Here is a 6,294-nt window from a genome sequence, read left to right as displayed (position 1 = left end):
TTTTTTTTTTTCCAATAAGAATATTTCTAGAATCTCAATGTGTTTCGAATATGAGATTTATTTTTTGATTTATAATCAGACGTAGTTGATTATATAACGCGTACCTATATATAAGGGTTGTCAATGGTGCAGAAGTGGTGCACATTGAGTACTTTCTTTGAATCTCGTGTCGTTGAAAATTGTTTACTCATTTCCTTTTATCTAGTCAATTGTGAGACTCAGTCTTTCTTCTTTCATATCTCAAGAAGGTGAACAGTAAGTATTCTTGGAAACTTGTTGTGTTCTAGTATTCTACTTAGTGATATTAAAAAAAAAAAAGAAAGGTAAATCTTTTTTTCACATTTTAATCTTTACTTGTTTTAATCTTTTAGATTAAAGAAAATAATCTTTTAGAAGATATGTCAAAAGAATATTTTATTATGAATCTTAAAGCAATAAAAATTTTTATAAAATTTATTTATTTATTTTTCCTTTCAGTATTTTTATCTCACTCATTAAATGTTGAAGTGAATATTTCAGATATTTTCTATACTTTTAATGCAACGTTCAAAAATTATTTGGTAAATAAAAAAATTAATTATTACTTTGATTATCCTTTATTTAATATATTCTATTTCACTCTGAATAAACGAATGAATGAATGAATAAATATATATTTAGCAGATCTCTTTTATGGAAATTTTTATTGCTTTAAGAAACATTGAAATAATAATTATTAATAATCCAAAAAAAGATCAGAACGAGCTAAGTGACCGATAATATTTCTAGCATATATACATCCTTGACGATCGATATATTCTCTTCATGCATCACACTATGCCTGATTTATTTATCGTTTGTCCACGCAAATAATTGTGACAATGACAGATTCATACCATTATAATATAACGTATATATCAAAGAAAAAGAAACCTGCTATTTTTTTTTTATTCATCATCAAATTTATTGATAATATTAATGTCATTCTTACACGGTTATCTTTCACTTCTTTAAAATTATGAAATTTTAGTAACTCCTATTATAATTTCTATCATTAAATCATAGCTGATTATAATTTAGATTATACTGATCACATCCTGATTATAATTATAAAATATAATTTTATAATTCTTATATTTTTTATATTTTAATGGATAGAAAGATTATTGATATTCATTGATATGAAATGAAATATTTAAATGTTAATTATTATTAACTTGTCCAAATCAGAAATAATTATAGTACTTTGGATTAACTTAGTTATTAATTTAATTTAATTAAATAAATTATAAAAAATAGCAAGTAATATTGGGATATAAAGTGTCTTTCAACGGGCTTGTTACCTTTAATAAATGGCAATCTTTATAATTTCTGTTCGGCGTTCGCATGATTGTGATCCCCTTTGTGGGTCAATCGATACGTTCTCTACCAAAGTTGACGGTTAATAGATATTTATATGATTCTCATCGCCAAATCTGTGCACATCTTCTTTTATAAACATCCTTGAAAATCCTTGAAGGATAAATCATGTTTCTTTGTGACTATTGATTGTTTTAATTGAAATTAATTAATCTCATTTTTAATAAAGAAGATTTGAATCATTAAAATGAAGAAAGACTTTGAAATTTAAAGTTCAAAGTATAGGAGCAAATTATCAAAGCTTAAATCTATTTTCTAAATTTTAGTATTACAAAAATCTCAATTTTCAAATACAGAAATCCAAATTTCTTAAAATTCAAGCTTTCAACACCAAATCAAAAATACAATTTAAAATCTCAAATTCCAAAATGGATCCAAAATCCATTCCACACCGAATTCAAATCTTCAAATTATCTAAACTTCATCCCATACCATATTCAAATCTTCAAAAGTATCCAAATATTCCCCAACTTCACCTTAATCTCCACCAAATAATTTCAAACAAATCTCCAAACCTCAAACTTCACCTTGAATTCCAATTTCCAATTTCCAAAGTATATTCTCCTCCATCTTAAAAAATAACTTTTCTTCTTATCTCATCAAACTTCACCGATCCTTTGATAAATCTCAGATAAGAACCAAAAAATATTCTTCCACGAAAAAAAAAAAAAAGAAAATATTCTATGAAAATATTGCTGCCTGTTCCGGAGCAACGGGCGAACTGGCGCCCCATCCTCGTCGCTTCTGAATCCCTTCTGTCCCCATGCCAGAGGCGTAGTTTCCAACTTGTGTCACGTGATGTCCAAGTCGCGTTGGAAATTGAAATGTTCCGCGATTTAGCAGTCGCTAGACATCCTCTGGCCCGTCCACTTTAAGGAGGACCACGGTGCAAGTGGTTATCCGACTGGATCCACACATTTTTCGCTTTCCCTCGCTGCGGATGTGTTTCATCTGGTGAGTCTAGAATTGAATCGTATTTCATTAGTCCTCTACTTCAAATAATTTCTTCTTCGTTCTTACTGTTCGATAAATATACTTCTTATTGTTGCTGAAGAGTTGTGGAAGAATTTGTTTCGATTGGAAAAAATGTTCTTGAATTTTGCGTGATTTTTGATTTTCGTTTCATTGAAGTTAATTAATCTCATTGATAGAGGATGTATTTAATTTTTTTTTTTTAAAAAGTTTGGAAAGTAAGTGAAATTTGTGTTTAATTATTGGATTAATTGGTGTGATTAATCGATGACTTATAATGTGTTTATAAATACCGATAAATTTACGTATTACGGAAAGAAAAAATCGATGAATGATCTTTCAATTTGGAAGATAATTGTAATTTGTTTATTTTTACGTAATTGCACGAATTTTGATAAGAAAGCTTGGCAATGTAAACGTCAAATTTTGAAAGAAAAAAGGGTTCTCTGAAATTTTACGAAATTAAGAATAACATTATTTTGAGAAGATTTGATTATTAAATTGGTGAAATTCTTCTTCTTCTTTTTTCTCAGAGGTGTAACGAATTTTTTTTTTAAATTCAATTATAACAGATTGATCGTATTGAAAATTGACACGAAGAATTAAACTAGTAATACACAAAGAGTCAGAGAGAGAAAAAAAAACTCTGATGATGATGATATTAAATTGAATCTTAAATAGAATGGTGTATCGGTAACATCGTACGATTACAGAGAATTAGAGTAGAATGTGTACGTGTACGAATATATAGATTGTATTAGCACCCCAATAAAAACGCTATAAACGGTAATTGATGAACGTGAAATATGAAATTGTATTAAAGTTGTTGCAATTTTTATCTTAATTCACGATTGATAATAAATAAAAAAATAATTATTAAAATTCTTCCGTTGTGTTAATATCATCTTTTATAATCTCGTTTTTCTTTTCTTTTTTTTTAATGTTGATACAACTATTACCATTTATTTTTCTATTTTCTATTTCTATTCATTTTCGATAAATTATTTTAATTCATTTGTGAAAAAATAAAATGAAATTCTTTATTCTTATTCAAAATTGTATTTAACCTCTTTCATTTTAAAATTCACTATTAAAAATTGCCACGATTGCCGCTTCTTCATAATTTTGATCTGTTTTTTATTTAAATCATGCTGTGTGAATGAAAAATTGTTTATTTCTTCCTTTAAAAAATGAATTTCCATTTTACAAATAATCGTGATCTTTTAAAAATTTCACTTTAATTTCATCTTAACCATGATACGATTATTTTAATCGATTATTCCAAGAAAGATAATCGGTAGTCAATACGATGTTACGCCAATTGGAACGAACAAACGGTTCAACTATTGCATAACGCTTCTCTCATCATCAATCTTAATAACCCTTACTTTACTATATTTGCGACGAAAAATAGGGATCATTCGATAGAAATCTCGTTGAAAACGTCGAGGAAACATCATCATTGATTTCCAAAAATTATCATTATTTTCTCTTATTTATTATTTTCCATTATCTATTAATTAATTCGATTCTTCGATCGCTTCTCTCTCTTTTTTTTTATCAATAATAAAAGAATCATCCACACTTATCTATTACAATTTAACCACATTCAAACTTCATTAGAAAATTTTCTTTTCTCCTATCCTATCCTTCATTCCAAATAAACTCAAATTTATCGATATCCTCGAATATAAATCACTTACAAATCCTTTCCCATTTTTTTTAATTCAAGAATTTTTCAATTTCAAGCGAGGATCATCAGATGGTTATGGGGTGGATCATTCAGAAAAGGGAGGTCAGAAAATTGTTTCTACATCTAAAATTAGACGCGTAAATATATTCCAAGTGACATTGTTTCGATGGTGAGCGTTCACGAGCCGTCATGTTCCCCTAAAGCGTTCCGAGGAAGTAAGAATTAGGAGATCGATTACTATACTTAAGCTGCTTTGCACAGCATTTGATGCGAGGGCGTTGCTTAAGTAATCAAAGGTGACGCCATTTATCCCTCTCTTTCAATTGCTACTCGCAATTACCTATTTCGATTAATTCAATCTTAAAAATACGTACTTCTATCTGGAAGAGAAAAAAATTCTTTTTAGGACATTTTATATTACACGCTTTTTTTTTTAAATGAAAGAATATAAGTTGCTGGAAATAATTGTTAAAAATAAAGTGAAATTTGGAATACGAAGGAAATATGATGGACGAGGTGTAGATGATATCTTCTTAATTTGAACGATCGAACGAGCAATTATAAAGATTTGGTTATCGAATGGATAATGAATTGTGCGATGAGTGATCTTTTTCGTAAGCTGGAGGAAGTTTGAAATTTAACACTCCAGAAGGAAGTTTTAATTGTGCTTAATCTGAATAGCAAGTGCAAAGTTACTTGCTGCAAGTCGACCAGGAATAATAAATAATTAGCTGAAGAGTAAATTTAAATTTCCCCAATTTACATCTTACTATCTAATTAAATTCAATCATTTGTATTAAAAAGATAGAATGAATTTTTACGTTTTACAGGAGAAATCAGCGACCACCGAAGGAAATCAGCAAACGCAGTAGTCAGAATTTTTTAAGGAAAAAACAATCTTTATTTGTGGCGCGATAAGGTGAGTTAAAATTAATATTCATCCCTTAAATATTTATACATTATATCATGTTTCTAATTATTCCAAATTTTTTCAATAAATTTCCACATACACGAAATTTGATTAAAGAGAAGACTTAACCCTTCCTTAACCCTTTCTTCCAAAATTTACAATTCTTTCGATATAATTTTCTTCTTAATCGAATTTAAATTAAAACTAATTGTTCGATTTAACGAAAACACACAACAACAACATTTAAGCGTTAAAATAATCGAACAAGTTGTGTTACTGACTTTAGAGACAGACTTGCAGTTGATTTGATAATCAACTAATCGTAACTGATAGCGCAAACAGCAATTGGTATGCAAGATATACTTTTCAATCATGTTTAGAAAATTACGCTATCCAATTTGTACGCATTGACAATTTAACCCCTGACAAGACAACAAAAACTGTATACCTCTTCTTTTTAATCGATTCTTTTCATCGATTTTTATCTCAATTATGCAAAATTATCCTACATGCGGATTAATAGCCTCATCTTGCGTGATGGAGTTAAATTCGGTGCTCTTAATCGTGTCAATGGTGCTTATCACGAGGTAGAAAATATTTTTAGCTCGATGATAACAGGGTTAATAATTTTATTTTTTATGATCGTTGATATTTTTCTGTGTCGATTAACGACAACCCTTGGAAAGTTTACGTAAAATATTTAATAAGTCTTGATTTTTCTTTTTTTTTTTTTTTAAATATTTTAAAATATTTCTTATCAATATCTTCCCCTTTAATATTGGATTTTTATCAATATCAAAGTGATTGAAACATTGGAAGGGTAATTGATTAAAGAGAATTTAATTTTTAATCAAACAATTTATTAAATTTTGAGAGAGAGGGGGAAATAAAATCTCGAACTTATTTGGAATAATTGTGAGAATAATAAATAATTGGAGAGTTATGATTTTTCTTAGTTTCTTTTCTTTTTTTTAAAATTTCTAGGAAGAGATCCTGGTCGTTTACTTACCGACTTTTAACCACACCGATCTTCACGCATGATCATTATTCAATCAAAAGGAAATCGTGCACTGGTTCAAGCATTTTAGCCTCTATTCTGTGCGCTTCATATGATAATTAGATAATGATTTCCTTATTTCTGCATGCTTTCGCTTTTCGAAGAGCTCGCGCGAATCGTGATTTCACGTTCAATAAAATATATATTCTATTAACCCTGATTTATTTTTCTCTACAAAAGTAACTAAAAACTCGAAACAGAATATCGTCTCAATTAACACTCATCCACCCTTCATCGATCATTTTTTCAGATGAAACATCCAAT

General features: G+C 28.5%; 1 protein-coding gene and 1 long non-coding RNA gene across 6 annotated transcripts in view; one reads left to right on the top strand and one right to left on the bottom strand.

Annotated features, from left to right (window-relative positions):
- The window catches only part of LOC102676764, an 18,543-nt gene that overhangs the window by 1,197 nt on the left and 11,052 nt on the right, over positions 1 to 6,294 (bottom strand). The window contains exons 3-4 of one of the 2 annotated variants that reach the window (XR_004151893.1): positions 1,323 to 2,358; positions 105 to 291 (exon numbers count right to left, since the gene is read on the bottom strand). This is a non-coding gene — a long non-coding RNA (uncharacterized LOC102676764). Of the gene's footprint in view, positions 1 to 104; positions 292 to 1,237; positions 2,359 to 6,294 lie in introns of those variants that run through there. The other variant, XR_004151892.1, reaches the window with a different exon arrangement.
- The window catches only part of LOC102676995 (proton-coupled amino acid transporter-like protein CG1139), a 15,929-nt gene that overhangs the window by 1,255 nt on the left and 8,380 nt on the right, over positions 1 to 6,294 (top strand). For 2 of the 4 annotated variants that reach the window (XM_006609726.2, XM_006609725.2), the window contains exons 1-2: positions 2,238 to 2,352; positions 4,894 to 4,982. The gene's annotated coding sequence lies outside the window, so the exon portion shown is untranslated. Of the gene's footprint in view, positions 1 to 2,237; positions 2,353 to 4,893; positions 4,983 to 6,294 lie in introns of those variants that run through there. The other 2 variants (XM_031515263.1, XM_031515262.1) reach the window with 1 other exon arrangement.

The sequence above is a fragment of the Apis dorsata genome, unplaced genomic scaffold (assembly GCF_000469605.1).
Source record: "Apis dorsata unplaced genomic scaffold, Apis dorsata 1.3 scaffold_59, whole genome shotgun sequence".
NCBI lineage: Eukaryota > Metazoa > Arthropoda > Insecta > Hymenoptera > Apidae > Apis > Apis dorsata.
The sequence above is the reverse complement of the archived record's forward strand: the minus strand, read 5'-3'. Positions and strand labels throughout refer to the sequence as shown.